This window comes from Equus asinus, chromosome 1 (assembly GCF_041296235.1).
Source record: "Equus asinus isolate D_3611 breed Donkey chromosome 1, EquAss-T2T_v2, whole genome shotgun sequence".
NCBI classification, from domain to species: Eukaryota; Metazoa; Chordata; class Mammalia; order Perissodactyla; family Equidae; genus Equus; species Equus asinus.
The window spans coordinates 154471972-154487988 of NC_091790.1; positions in this window are offsets into that span (position 1 = coordinate 154471972).

The following is a 16017-nucleotide window of genomic DNA, read 5'->3' on the forward strand; positions in this document are numbered from 1 at the left end:
TTGGGTATTTCCTCCTAATCACACCACACTGTGCCCGGGGGAGGAGCTTTAACAAGAAAGAGTGCCACAAATTTCCCTACCAGGGTTTGATGTGGTTGGCTTTGCACTTGCTTGGAGACCAGGAACCACTTAAGTGGGTTCTAGATTTTTCACAGAGGCAATTAATCCGTGTATTGCTGTTAAATCCGTGTCTCCATGGGGGAAGGAGGGCCGAATGCTTTTTAGTCCATCATCTTGCTGATGTTACCTCCAATAGCCTTAGTTTTAATGAGCTTTTGCTGTGTGTCAGACAAGGTCCTCAGTACTTTACATCTATTAGCTAATTTAATCCTCACAACCCTATGATCTAGGTGCTATTATCATGATCCTCATTTTCTAAGTGAGAAAATAAGGTATGGAGATGTTAAATGACCTATCCAAGTCACTCAACTAGCAAATAGGTCCTCAGTACTTTACATCTATTAGCTAATTTAATCCTCACAACCCTATGATCTAGGTGCTATTATCATGATCCTCATTTTCTAAGTGAGAAAATAAGGTATGGAGATGTTAAATGACCTATCCAAGTCACTCAACTAGCAAATGGTTAAATTGGAATTCAGACGCAGGACTTGAAAGCCCATGCTTTTAACCACCATGCTAAACTACATACTAAATTATGAGGGTTTTTCCTTTTTGCTTATCAGCATTTTCTACAATACATATGCATTACCTTTGCAATACATGTATCCTCCATTTTTCCTTATGGACATGTAATTTGTGGGATGGAGCATAATATTTTTAGATGGCAGAAGCTTAATTTTAGTAGGATTGTTTACTTAAGTGAAATTCATTCCCCTAAGATTCAAGATAAATGAAGTATTCAGAAGATACAGACCTCTTACCCCTCCCTCTGTCCCTAAGCTTCCAGTTCCTTTTCTTACCCTCAGCCAAGGAAGATCCATAAACATGACTAAGATATTCTTCTGGCTGGGTTGGCAGTAATTACTTCTCTTTACTCCTTTCCAGCCCCATTCTTTCAGTTCCGCACTTTCCACTTCCAGCACTTTAAAAAAAAGTTGAAAGCCTTAAAAATGTGAAGGAATCTTTTAAGATTCTTTTTTTTAAGATTCTTTTAAGGTACTTTAAAGTATGAAACAGATAAATGAAAACTTTTTTTGCCCAAAATATTAGTTTATGTTGAGAATTATTAGAGAAGAAGAAACTCAAGAGATCCATCCTCAGAAGTACTCATGAAAGGCAAATTAATATAACAAGATACCACTTCATGCCCATCAAATTGGCAAAAATTAAAGTCTGACAATAACAGGTGTTGATGAAGATGTCATATTGTGGAGACTCTTGTGAGCTGTTGATAGGAGTGTGGGTTGGTGTAAGCACTTCAGAGAGCAATTTGGCAATATCTAGTAAGGTCAAAGATGCACATCGTCTACAACCTAGCAGTTCCACTCCTCTGCAAGACCCTTGCTTTTCAAGGTGTGGTCCTAGGACCAGCAGCATCAACATCATCCAGGAACTTAATACAAATGCAGAATCTCAGGCCCCATCCAAAACCTACTGAATTAAGAGTCTGCCTTTTAACAAGCTTCACCAAATGATTGTATACACATGAATATATGAGAATCTATTGCATGTGGGAAAAGAAGACATCTACAAAACTGTACATAGTATTGTTCGTAGTAGCAAAACATTGGAAACAACCAGAAATCCATCCACAGGATACCAGATACACTTTGGTGTAATGATACACCAGATACATATCTGTACAACAACTCTAGCCACATGTATAAACAACCAAAAAAGCACAGGTGCAGAACGATATGTATAATATACTATTTAAAGTATAAAATGCAACACAATATTATATATTACTTCTGAATATATAAATGTAGAAAAAGAATAACAGCATGAGAATAAGAAGCACCAAGTTCAGAATAGTGTTTGCCTATGGAGGAAAAAAAGGATGAGGCTTCAGAGGCATATACAGGGGGCTTTATATCTGTGACATTTTATTTTTTTAATCTAAGCAATATGACAATGGTAAAATTTGATAGCATGAGTGATGAGTACATAGTTATTCACTGTATTATTTTCTATACTTTTCCATCTACTTGAAATAAGTTTACAAGTTTTGAGACATTTAATTTAGAAAAAAATGGAATGCTTTCTTTTCCACCCTAAATTTTGTATTATCAAGTAGCTTTTAGATTTCTGAAGTGATCTCTGTGAATTAACTGGTTTGTCAAATTGTATCCAAGTCTTTTGGATGAAGTATGCCGTGCAGATGAAGCTTGTCATTCAAATACTGAAGTACAAGGAGTAAAACTACTCTAGAGAAAAGTTGACTGTGAATATAGAAAATGTAATTTTTGCTGCTGGATTAATGAAATGTTAAGGGTAGATATTAAAATATTTGTGGAGCAAAATGCAAATTATATTTGATTCACTAGTTTGGGTAAGGATATATGTTTGTCCCCCTGCTTACACTAGACAAGGAAGATAATCTAGAATCAATATATTAACCAGTTACCTTGAAGCTCTTTCTCAACCACATGTCATCAACCAGCTGGAAGTCTAATCTTGTTTCCTTGGTCATTTATAGTGTAAACAGCATTTAGTCCTGTTAACATTGAAGCAGAAAAATGGAGGAATTCTCTGCCACTAGTATTTTTTAACACAGCGGTTGTCAAGCTTTTTCCGTTTGGAAACCTTCTAGTGACTCTGTATGACTCACATCTCCCCTCCACCAAAAAAAAAGTCAAGAGAAGACCTTACTGGAATTATCTATTGGTTTAGAAGCTACCCAACTCAGGGACATTTACATTCTCCACATTCAGTAGAGAAAATATATAGTCCTGTATAAGAAAAAGGCTGCTTGAGTTATTGGAATTGTTGATTATCGACATCAAGAACCCACCAAATGCAAATGCTACACTAAAGATTGAGGCCTAAGACCTGCTGAGCAGGTTTGGAAACAGGCCCTAAAGGATTATGGGAAGTTCCAAACAAATGTCTATCTAGTCTCTCAAGGAGCTCATCATCAAAGATGAAGATGAACAAGAATAGTCTTCTGTGTAAATTCAAATGGTAACATATACAAAGGCACTGCAATAAGTACATCAAAACGCTACTGAGGAGCATTATTGGAGCATGAGGGGCCATCAGCCTGCAGTGAATTCTCAGAGGAAATGAATTTTAGTAGTTTTGAGAGGGAAGTGAAATCATAATGGGAAGGAGAAATAGCCAAAATAACCAGAAGTGAGCTTCTAAATAGAGATAAGCTGAGCCTGGGAATATTACATTAACTTTATTATGTAGAGTTTGAAAAGCTTCTTTATGTCTTTAGATAGAGAATATTTACTAACTGGGTGAACTTGGGCAGGGTAACTTTTCGAATTCTCTTATCTGTAGAAGAGGTAATATCAACCACATAGTGATAGTGTGAATCATAATGAACGTAACATGCTTAGCAGAGAAATTATGCTCAATAATTCCATTCTTGAGCAAAAATAATGCTTGTTCACTATAGAGAGTTCAAACCACATAGAAACACATAAAATAAAAGTTATACTCTGTTTCCCAATAATATTGTCTTTAACACTTTGTACACATTTCTCCAATTTTTATTCTTTATACACATTCTAATAGTTATTATCAATGCTATCATCCTATTTTGCATCTTGTCACTGAACAGAATGTCTTGATGAGCCTTCCATGCCAGCACATATAGATTTACCTCACTGTTTTTAAAGGCCATTCAATATTCCATTGTATGTACGTTGCTTAGTTTACTTAACCATGCCTCTATTTATGAGCCAACAATGCTTCAATAGGACATTCTACAACATATATCTTTCCACCATTGTGGGAGTGTTTTGTAAGAAGTAAAATGCTGGGTTGAAATTATGAGCAGTTTTAATTTTAATAGGTTTTGTTAAATTGGTCTTTGAAATGTCTTATCAATTTATCCCCCCCACCACTGTCCTCCCCACCATGTAGGTCGTGAAAACAGAAGACATAACCTACTCACATTTCAAAGGAGAATAGGTAATAAATTTGTTGTAATTGAATATATACAGTAATAGGAGCCATGAGGACTGGGGGCTTCATCAGCAATGTTTCTGTAAGTCCATTCCGGTGAGCCCCCTGGACCAGTACTGTATAGACCTTGCTTTGGGTCTTGTGTCCTGTGTGCTTTTTTTCCATCCAAACCAGAGAGACCTGGAGAGACAGAATTTCCAACTGCTCTGAAGGTGCCATTTCCCCTCAAACAAGTTTTTATGGTGTTTGATGTTTGAATGTACAAGCCTGTCATTGACCAGAGAGATGAATCTCATCAAAAGAGAAGGAAAAAAAAACTTTATTGGCAGAAAGTACCAGTTTATGCAGCTCACTGGTGGGGGCAGAGTGGAGAGAGGTAGCTCCAGGAAACATCAGCTTTCTAACTGGCCACACAGCTCCTACCAAGCCAAACCTGAGAATAAAATGGGTGAAAGCTGCAAAAGGAGGAGGAAAACGAAACTCTCTAGGAAAGGAGAGAACTATCCCAAATGATTTAGGCACCTCCTGGCTTCACATGATTCTTTATCTAGCTTAGATTCCATGGCCCATCCATCCCATCGCTCTTGAAGATATGTAACTGCAGCTCCTCTGCACGATCTTCCTCCAGGCACTTGCCTGGCCAACCTGAAACCCTGGGAGGCTATCTTCTGCGACCAGTACACCTGCAGGCAGAGTGCTGCTACAGAAAACTACACTGTGAAGCCATGACCTTCAACCTCAGGAACACTGCCCAGAAATCCACATAGTCCCTCCCAGAGCTTGGAGCCTATTCCCACCTAAGCTATTCTATACCTTCTCTGCTGTCTAATCTGTCTTCTCTCTGAAGGATGACCCCTCCTCATACCTCACAGAGAAATTAGAAGCCATCAGAGAGGACTTTGATCATCCTCTTCTGCACTCCAAGGCCAGCCCTGCACACATGCTGTGTGACACCACCAGTTATTCACTCTCTTCTTGAGTCACCTGTTGTCCCCCTTCACTGAGTCTCCCATAAATGTCACACATGCTAGAGCGTCTCCCTGGGGGAAAAACAAATGCAAAATGGCCTTGGCCTCATCTTCCAAAGTCAGCACCCAGCTCTCTACTCCCTGTAACAGCCACGCTTCTCTAAATGTTGGTTTCGCTTGATCACTCCCCTGCCCCGCCCAGTCTCGCCTCACTCTTCAACCCCGTCCAATTTGTCTCCCACCCCTCATTCCACTGAAGCTGTCCTTGCTAAGGTCTCAGTACCAGTTAGGCTTCTTCTCAGTCTCCCTTTTCACACTGACAACATTCCTGCAGCAGCTCCAGACCCTACATCTTCTCAGAAAGTCAGTGAAGGAAAAAGTCTCTTTCCCAAGATTCTCAACAAAATTCTCACGGCCTCTCAGTGCCTCTGATCAGGGCTATGTGCCCATCCTCGATCAGTTGTGGAATACAAAGGCTCTTCTGATGCCCTGACCTTTCACTCTGGTACAAAGATCCACCGCTTTCTTTTTAACAGCTGCATAGTATTCTATCACATGAATGTATCATAATTTGTTTAACCTCTCCATTGCTGATGGACATTTAGGTTTTCTAGCAATTTACTAGCACAAGTAATGCTAGGATGCACTTTCTAGAACCATGTTCACTCACATGCACACTCAGTTCTTTCTTCACTAACCTCATTAAGCATATGACTGTTGAATTGCGCTTTTAAGGAACTTTCCATCACACCACCAACATGTCACGTTGTATGTTTCTGTGACCATTTTGAGGAAGAGGCCGGGGGAGGGGACCCTGGAGGCTGCAATGTCTAGACTTTTTCTTCGTTGTCTTAAGCTCACCAAATGTAGTCCAAGTGTCAACAGAGCTTCTAACCTCTCTGGGTCACCTGGGGGAGTGGGTACCTTTCTTCTCACCTTTTCTGCCTTGTGGCCCCTGCTTCCACCATAATGGTTCACAAGAAATGGTAAAAACCTTGATATTTCCAATTTCTGTTCTTTTGCCATTGTCTAAGTTCTGCTATGACCCACAGGGAAAGCCAGTACCACAACCTGCCAATCTCCATCCCCAAAGAGGTGATGTCACCCCCAGACCAATGCCTGACTTCTCAGCCTCCTTGGTCTCAGTCCTCCTTATTTTGTGGTGAATGACCTTGCCTGTCCCACAATGCCCTTATCCTGTCAACCCATCACCTGAAGCCGTGAATCAGCACACCTGGCTGACTGAATCTAGCATCTTTCAGAAGTATGTCATGTGTCCTTTCTGCTCCTGACGCCTGATTTTAAAAAGATAATCACTTTGCAAACCTCTCTGGGCTAACCTCAGTTTTGAAGTCCTAGAACTCAGCTCTAACACTGTCCCGATCCACAGTTAATACCTGATTATACTTTCTGTCCTTGTTTTGTTGCTGATAAATAAGCTATCTCTTCCTTGACCTTGCAGAAACTTTATTTTTCCTATTTTTTGTTCTTTTTGCCTTCACATCCTCAGTCGTGTCATGACAAAACACCACCAACTCCATTTTTCAACCCTACAACAGAGGTCCTCTTTCTCGTCCTCCTCACCCCATGCCCAGCCTGGAGTGAAAACAGACTGAAAAGATCTCCCCTCCAGCCGCTTTCTGCTGGGATCCCCACGCCTCTCCAGGAGCATTCTCAACGCGACAGGGGCTCCCAGTGAGACGCCCGGCCGGCTGTACCATCCACTCTCCCCTCAGGCCACAACATGTACTGATAGCTTATAAACGAAACTTTCTTTTACTGGCACTTGGTAACCTGACTGAACAAGTACTACTCATAAAACATATAGAGAACTTATTATAACTGCCACCCTTGTTTCTAAAGGGCTTTACCAATGCTGCACTATTGACGTTAGTAAACATATTTCTTTAATGACAATTTTACCAGAAGAAGCCTCGAAACGGAAACAGGAGTGGTGTACAAGTTATAGTCCCTACTTTGTGATTATTTTGGCTTTTCCAAACCTGTTTTTCCCTTTTCTAGATCTGTCTACATTAGTTATTCTTTATTCTGTGAAAGTAGCACTTTATCTCAGCACAGCTCCCCAGTTCCCATTTACTCACAAGATCTAGGAGAGAGGAGCTCAAAAAGAAAGTATTTAACTTGAAAAAAATTTCTACTAAGTAAACAACCAATGTTTGAAGCAGAAGAAAAACCAGCTGGCCTACTTCCATTACCTAAATAAGAAGGTTGAATCAATAAAGTATTTGCTGATCTGATTAATTTTGGGGGTCAATTACAAGCATGACTCAATGTCTCAGTCTATAATCATATATGTATGTATGTATGACTCTTTTAAGGGATAGGTTCCCTAAGACCCCACATCCCACCATAGCCAACACTTTTCTGGGCAGCTCTGTGATACCCAGGATCAAGTTTCTCCTTCAGTGTGTCCCAGAGTGTGACATGTCTACCACAGGAAATACGTGAGATGACTTTAGGAGGTATGTGAACACATTTTTTATTTCAATAGGTTTCCAATTTTTATTTTATAATATATTACTTTTCCATGGATAAATTACAGTAGATTATTTTTTATAGATAGGAAAAAACGTAGCTGGTGGGGCCGGCTTGGTGGCATAGTGGTTAAGTTTGCACGCTCCATTTCTACAGCCTGGGGTTCACAGGTTCAGATCCCAGGCTCAGACGTAGCACCACTCGTCAAGCCACGCTGAGATGGCATCCCACATAAAATAGAGGAAGATTGGCACGGGTGTTAGCTCAGGGACAATCTTCCTCACAAAAAAAACCCCACAAAAAACAAACAAAAAAAACCTAGTTAGCATATCAAATTCCTGAATTCATGGGTACTGTTGCTTAGGATGAGATTAAAGTATCGCTAATAGATTCAAAGATAAATATTAAGTAGAAACTGTAATAAAAAGTACTCGGACATGACAAAAACCATTCAAGTGGTACAAGAATGACTGAAGTTGAGCACACCGTGCTCTCTCTCATGTTACCTAAAGCATCTTGGTACTTCATCAGAGTTCAATGATGTGATGCCTGATCCTCATCCATCCTTCTTCCTGCAATATTTCAAACAATCCACCACAGGCAAAGTAAGTCAACTTAGTGGCTGACTTTCTGAGCTCTCCTGTTTCCTGGATAACTGGTGCAGCAAGACAGAATGCACCTGCTGGACTAATTGTGCTGTGTTTGGGTATCAGAGAAGGCCATTGGGTATTTATCTGTTCAGTTGCTAGTGAGTTGATTTGGATTTGTTTTACTTTTGACAAAGAGGAAGAGAGTGGTTGTGATCTCCTCCCCAGGAGTCCTGGGCAGCTGACTTGGTGTCACGGGGGCTCGCTGATCTGGAGGCATTTCAACACCAGGTTCAGGCCCTTGCAGGCAAATCCCATGACTCCATGGGACTGCCCAGTCATTGTTGTGCCAGAATGCTCTTGTGAATAATACTGCTTAAGAGAGTAGGTCCTGAAAAATCTTTTTATTTCATGGAGATTTTTAGGGTTTTTGGGAAGCTGGCGCTTAATCTTGTAGGATTTGATTGATTTTAACATTGTCATTTATTTATTGAGTCACAATGTTTTTTTAAATTTCGAAATTCAATTTTTCCAAATATAAGATTATAATGTGATATTAAATGTGCTATTTTACAACTAAAGCACTTTTCTATGCTAAGATTTTTTTTCATGTTTTTATTACTTTATTTTCATTACAGCATTTTTGTTCTTTTGTGTGTGGTAACATTGGTTTATAACGTTATATAAAGTTCAGGTGTACATCATTGTATTTCGATTCCTGTGTAGATTACGTCATGTTCACCACCCAAAGACTAATTACCATCCACCACACACATGTGCCCAGTCACACCTTTCACCCTCCTCCCTCCCCTCTGGTAACCACCAATGCAATCTCTGTCTCTATATGTTTATTTTTGTTTTTATCTTCTACTTATGAGTGAGATCATACAATATTTGACTTTCTCCCTCTGACTTATTTCGCTCAGCATAACACCCTCAAGGTCTATCCATGTTGTCACAAATGGCCAGATTTCATCGTTTCTTATAGCTGAGTAGTATTCCACTGTGTATATGTACCACATTTTCTTTATCCATTCGTCCCTTGATGGGCACTTAGGTTGCTTCCAAGTCTTGGTCATTGTGAATAGTGCCGCAATGAACATAGGGGTGCGTGAATCTTTACGCGTTTGTGTTTTCATGTTCTTTGAATAAATATCCAGAAATGGAATAGCTGGATCATATGGTAGATCTATTCTTAATTTTTTGAGGAATCTCCATACTGTTTTCCATAGTAGCTGCACCAGTTTGCATTCACACCAGCAGTGTATGAGGGTTCTCTTTTCCCCACATCCTCTCCAACATTTATTTCTTGTCTTGCTAATTATAGCCATTCTGATGGGCATGAGGTGATATCTCGTAATAATAATAATAGTAATAATTAGTGATGTTGAACATCTTTTCATGCACCCATTGGCCATCTGTATATCTTCTTTGGAAAAATATCTGTTCATATCCTCTGCCCAGTTTTTGATTGGATTGTTCATTTTATTTGTTGTTAAGTTGTATGAGTTCTTTCTATATTTTGGAAATTAACCCCTTGTTAGATACATGGTTTGCAAATATTTTCTCCCAATTGGTGGGTTGTCTTTTTGTTTTGTTGATGGTTTCCTTTACCATGCAGAAGCTTTTTAATCTGATAGTTCCATTTGTTTATTTTTTCTTTTGTTTCCCTTGCCCGAGTTGACATGGTATTCAAAAAGATGCTGCTGAGACCAATTTCAAAGAGCCTACTGCCTATGTTTTCTTCTAGAAGTTTCATGGTTTCAGGTCTTACATTCAAGTTTTTAATCCATTTTGAGTTGATTTTTGTGCATGATGTAAGATAATGGTCTACTTTCATTCTTTTGCTTGTGCCTGTCCAGTTTTCCCAATACCATTTATTGAAGAGACTTTTCCTTTCTCCATTGTATGTTCTTGGCTCCCTTGTAGAAAATTAGCTGTCCGTAGACATGTGGGTTTACTTCTAGGCTCCTGATTCTGTTCCATTGATCTGTGTGTCTGGTTTTTGTGCCAGTACCATGCTGTTTTGGTTACTATAACTTTGCAGTATATTTTGAAATCAGACAGTGTGATGTCTCCAACTTTGTTCTTTTTTCTCAGGATTCCTTTGGTTAATCAAGGTCTTTTGTTGTTCCATATAAATTTTAGAATTCTTTGTTCTATTTCTGTGAAAAATGTCATTGGAACTTTGATAGGGATTGCATTGAATCTGTAGATAGCTTTAGGAAGTACAGACATTTTAACTATGTTAATTCTTCCAAGAACACGGGATATCTTTCCACTTCTTTGTGTCCTCTTCAATTTCTTTCAACAATGTTTTACAGTTTTCAGTGTACAGGTCTTTCACCTCTTTGGTTAAATTTATTCCTAGGTATTGTATTCTTTTTGTTGCAATTGTATATGGGATTGTATTCTTAATTTCTCTTTCTGCTACTTCGTTGTTAGTGTATAGAAACATGACTGATTTTTGTATGTTGGTTTTGTATCCTGCAGCTTTACTGTATTCATTTATTATTTCTAATGGTTTTTTGGTGGATGCATTAGGGTTTTCTACCTATACAATCATGTCATCTGCAAATAGAGTTTTACTTCTTCCTTTCCAATATGGATCTCTTTTATTTCTTTTTCTTGCCTGATTACTCTGTATAGTGTTGAATTCTATTTGATAATGTTTCATTGTGGATTTTTGGCATGTCTATTCATGAAGGATATTAGTTTTTAGTTTTCTTTTTATATATTATCTTTGTGAAGTTGAATATCAGGGTAATACTGGCTGCATAAAATAAGTTCAGAAGTGCTCCTTTGTTTTCTATTTTCTTGAAAATATTATGTAAAATTGATGAGAATTCTTCTTTAAATATTTGGAAGATTTCTCTGGTGAAACAATCTAGGCCTGGAAATAACTTTTTTGGGAGCTATAAAATTATAAATTCAATTTCTTTGATAGTTATAGGGGTATTCAAATTATCTATTTCAAATAGAAGATGTGTAGTAGCTTATGCTTTTTGAGAAACTGGTCCACTTGCCCTAAGGTGCCAGTTTGTGTTGATAGAGTATTCTCTTCTTATTCCTTTGACGTCTGCAGGGTCTGGGCTGCTACTCCTGTTTCATCCCTGATATTTATAATATGTGTCTACACTTCATCTTTATCAGTTTTGCTGGAGGTTCGGCAATTTTATTGATCACTCTTTTATTGATTTTATCTAGTTTTCTTTTTTAAATTTCATTGATTTCTGCTCTGATTTTTAGTGTTTCCTTCCTTCTGCTTGGCTTGAGCTTATTTTGCTTTTCTTTATTTCTAATTTGTTAAGGTACAAGTTTAGGTGATTGATTTGAGACTTTTTTTAATGTAAACATTTAATGCTGTAAATTAGATCCTGTTGGTTAATACTATTGTCGAGTTGCTTCTTGATGATTTTCTGTATAGCTGTTCTATGTCTTGTTAGAGAGCAGTGTTGAAGTCTGCAACCATAATTATATTTCTTCTTTCAGTTCTATCAGTTTTTGCTTTATGTATTTTGCAGCTTTTGTGTTTGTTGCATACACTTTTAGAATTGCTATGTCTTCTCAGTGAAATTACCCTTTTATCATTATGTAATGTCTCTCTCTGTCTCTGGGAAATTCTCTTTGCTCCAAGGTCTACTTTATCTGATATTAATGTAGCCAATCCTGCTTTCTTTTGGTTAATATTTACATAGCAAATTTCTTTCCATCCTTTTACTTTCAACTGGCCTATATTGATATATTTGAACTGAGTTTTTTTGTAGACAGAACACAGTTATGTTTTTTAATCCACTCTGCCCATCTCTTGTTTATTTTGTTTAGACCATTTACACTTGATATAATTATTGATATGTTAGGGCTTAAGTCTATATTATCTTTTTTGTTTTCTGTTTGTTTTCCCTGTTTTTTGTTTCCCTTTTTTTAACCTTCCTATGGGTGGTGAAAATTTTTTAGAATTCCATTTTGATTTGTAGTTTTCAGTGTATCTCTTTGTATAGTTTTTTGTGTATTTGTTCTAAGTATGACATTATATTTACATAACGACACCATCTACTGATCTCTGCAGTTTACAGTTTGAGTGATATGCAGGAACCTTACCTCCTCTTAGGTCCACTACCCTCCTCTATTTATAATTGTCTTAAATATTTCATTTAATTATATTGAGAACAACCAGCAGACAAAAATCTTATAAATTTTGCTTCAATCATCAAACATAATTTAGAAAAATCAAGAGGAGATGAAAAGTCAATGTATTTATCCATGTTTTCATTCTTTCTGTTTTTCTTTCTTCCTTTGTGATGTTCCAGGATTTCTTTTTGGTTTTTTTAAATTTCTTTCCTCTCAAGAACTTCTTTTAGGGTAGGTCTGATGGTAACAAATTCTTAGTTTTCCTTCATCTGAGAGTCTTGATTTCCTTTTCATTCTTTAAAGATATTTTCACCAGACATAGAATTCTGGGTTGACGGTGCCTTTCTTTCAGCACTCGAAAAATATTGTGCCACTTCTGCTTTCTACAGTTTCTGATGAGAAATCCACTGTCACTCAAGTGGGGTTTTTTTCCCCTATAGGTACAATATCATTTCTGTTTCACTGCTTTCAAGACATTTTCTTCATCTTTAGTTTCAGAAGTTTGATAATTATGTGTGGTCTTAGTCTGCTCAGATTGCCATAAGAAAATACTATAGACTGGGTGGTTTGAAAACCAGACATTTATTTCTCGCAGTTCAGGAGGCTGGAAGTCTGAGATGGGGTACTGGCATGGTCAGGTTCTGGCGAGCACTGTCTTCCTGGCTTGCAGATGGTCACTTTCTCGCTGTGTCGACATATGGCAGGGAGAAAGAGAGTAAAGTCTCTGGTGTCTCTTTTCAAACGGGCAATAATCCCACCATCACTGAGGCTGAGCTCCCCTGCACCTGGGCCACCATTCTCCCCACAGGAGCCTGAGTGACGTGCTAAGCACATCTGCTGTATCCTGCCCGGCCCTGCTCGAACCTCCTGTAGCTTCCAGGATGCAAGTTTCTCACTCTCCCCTGCCCTCTGGAGCCACCCAGGCCTGCTTGTCATCCACTCCTTCACTGGCCACCTCTCCTGGAGTGGTCCTCCTCATCTCCATGAACCTTGGCCCCCTGGGGATCCCCTTGAGGATCCTGACAGAGAAGGCCTCCCCCCCAAACCAGCCTGTCACCTAGCCCCCTGCATCCATCCCCTGAGCTCACTTTGCTTCTCCTCAGACACCGGTCCCATGAGGCTGTTAGAGTCATTGCCATTGCTTCACTGGACTGGTATCTGTCCCCTGAGAACATGGCCTTGGTGGGCGCAGGGACTGCTCTGAACCCCTCAATCTAGTCGGCATCCAGTTGGTAGTTTATACTCACAAGTGCATTGCTCTTTAGGCCAGGCCACATTTAAAGAAACAATCAAACTCAGTCTAGTTCTAGCAGTGTAGACTAATATTTTAACAGTAGCTATTCATCCATGGGGCCTACACTGACCCCCAAATCTTTATGAAGCACTTGTACCTTAGAGCATGGTTCCCGTGAACAGGACACGTTACTCCCCTGGACCCAGCGTAGACCTGCTCTGTTGTTGGTGAACCACACATTGAATGCAAGCAGAGACAATGACTTCCTGGGGCGCATGAAGCCTAGGGAGGGCAGGGTCACGGGGTGGGGAGGGCTGCCAGGGGCAGAAATGAAGCCCCTGCTCCAAGAGGCTCACAGCCATGCAGGTTGGGTTACCGTACAGGCTCCAGGCATTTCTCACTGATATGGAGCAGGTGCTGGCCTCACCTACCTTCTGGCTTGCGCTCCTCAGGGCAGCATCTCCAGCCTCACACAGCCGCCATTCCAGAAAACCAGACCCATTCCTGAACAGAAAAAGGAAAATGAAGAACCAATTTTTTGGAGCTCAGAGAAACATCCAAATAAAAAGAATGGTGGCTTGTCTGCCTGTGGACAGCTGAAAAGGGTGCAGGCTGGTCCAGTTCATGGGCTGTTCACACCAGCAGCTTCTCGGTGGTGCTAGTCTGTTATATCCCGGACACTCACAAGCTTTCGAAAGGCCGTCAGTACCCATGTGTTTCCACCAGCTATGAGAGGAATGAACTCAACACTCCTCATGCATCACTCTTCTGTAACTTTGGATTTAAGGGACAATGGAGGTGAACACTTTTCTCTATAAATGTTGGTGGAAAGTGCTGTATTGAGAGGCACTTAGGTTCAGGCTGAGATGGGGTGTTGATGTAACTTAGTCAAAGAATTGATAACTAATGCTCTCGAAGAGTGTTGTGAATGACTAGCCGCCTCTTTTATATTTGCCATAGCTTGGTAAACTTTTGGTTTTGACAGGTGGGAGGGATGACTGTGATCACCAAAGGATTTGCACACTGCTATGCTATCATTTTCTAGTGTAGTATGCAATCTGGCTTCACACTCTCTTATTTCACAGTTTCAGTAAGTTTTATCACCGTATTTTCTAGTTAAAACAAAACTGTCAAACTAAACTGTCAACCAGTTATTTTATCATATACAGCAAAATTGCGTTACAGCCAATTGTGGAGAAAATGATTATGGTAAAAATGCTTGTGGCAAAGATATCTACAGCAAAGAAGCTTACGGCGAAAGTACTGGACACGCTTTTGGAGGTGGTGGAAATGATCTCAATTTTGATGATGGTTGTGGTTTCATGCATGTACACAATTAACAAAAAGCATCAAATTATACACTTAAATGGATTTAAATTATACTTTACTTATCTGTAAAATAATCCTCAATGAAGTTGATAAGAAAAAAACAAAACAAAAAAATTTTTTTAAAAGAGTAATTCCATAGGCTCTTTCCTGACTTCTCTGCACACTAATGCCTTCTTGGGGCTTACGATCCAGGAGAAGCAAGAGTGATAGGTGGGCCAGCCCGTGAAAGAGTGGTTAAGTTCTTGCATTCCGCTTTGGCAGCCTGGGGTTTTGCTGGTTCGGATCCTGGGCACGGACATGGCACCGCTCATCAAGCCATGCTACAGTGGCATCCCACATGCCACAACTAGAAGGACCCACAGCTAAAAATACACAACTATGTACTGGGGAGCTTTGAGGAGAAAAAGGAACAATTAAATCTTTTAAAAAACAAAAAAAAGAAGAAGAATGATAGAAAAGGAGATGTGAGGCAGGAAAGGGGGGAGAACAAATACCAGGGGATGTATTATCAGCTGCCTCAGCCTTGTAACAAACACAGAAAATTCTTCATTATCACAGGACATCTCAAGAGACGCCACATGAAACTACTGCATTTGAAACAATCTGTTGTCAGGGAGAAGAAGCAAGTAATTTATCTACTGCCTCCTTCTCATGTTCTCTCTCTCTCTCTCTCTCCCTCTCTCTCTCTCTCTCTCTCTCTCTCTCTCTCTCTCTCTCTCTCTCTCTCGCCAAACTCCCCACAGGGCATTCCACACCGAGGAGGCCGCAGCCTCAGTGTGTCTGGCAAATCGGTGTAGGTCTGTCTGTCACTTGGCTCCGCACATAAGCGCTCCTTGGTCTGAGGTAGCTGCGTCTGTGCTCAGGGTTTTGTAACAGTAGGAGGCAGGGGAGCCTTCACCCTCACCACTCAGGCTGGGAGGAGAGGTGACAGGCTCAGCAAATCTGGGGTGGCACTATATATACTGCTCTGGTAGAGTTGTGTGACTGCAGGCTGTGCACAGAAATCTCCCCATATCTGGATAAAACTGGGGTTTCCAAAAGAGGTTGTGGGGACCACAGGATGAGAAATTGCACCAGCAGAGACTGAGAACCAGGGAACAGGAGAGTTTGGAGTCCTGGAAACCAAGAAAAGACTGTGTTTCAAGGAAGATCGTGATCTGCTCTGTCTGATGGTGCTGTTCGGTGAAATAAAATGAGAACTGACCATGGAGCATCAGATTTGGCAATATGG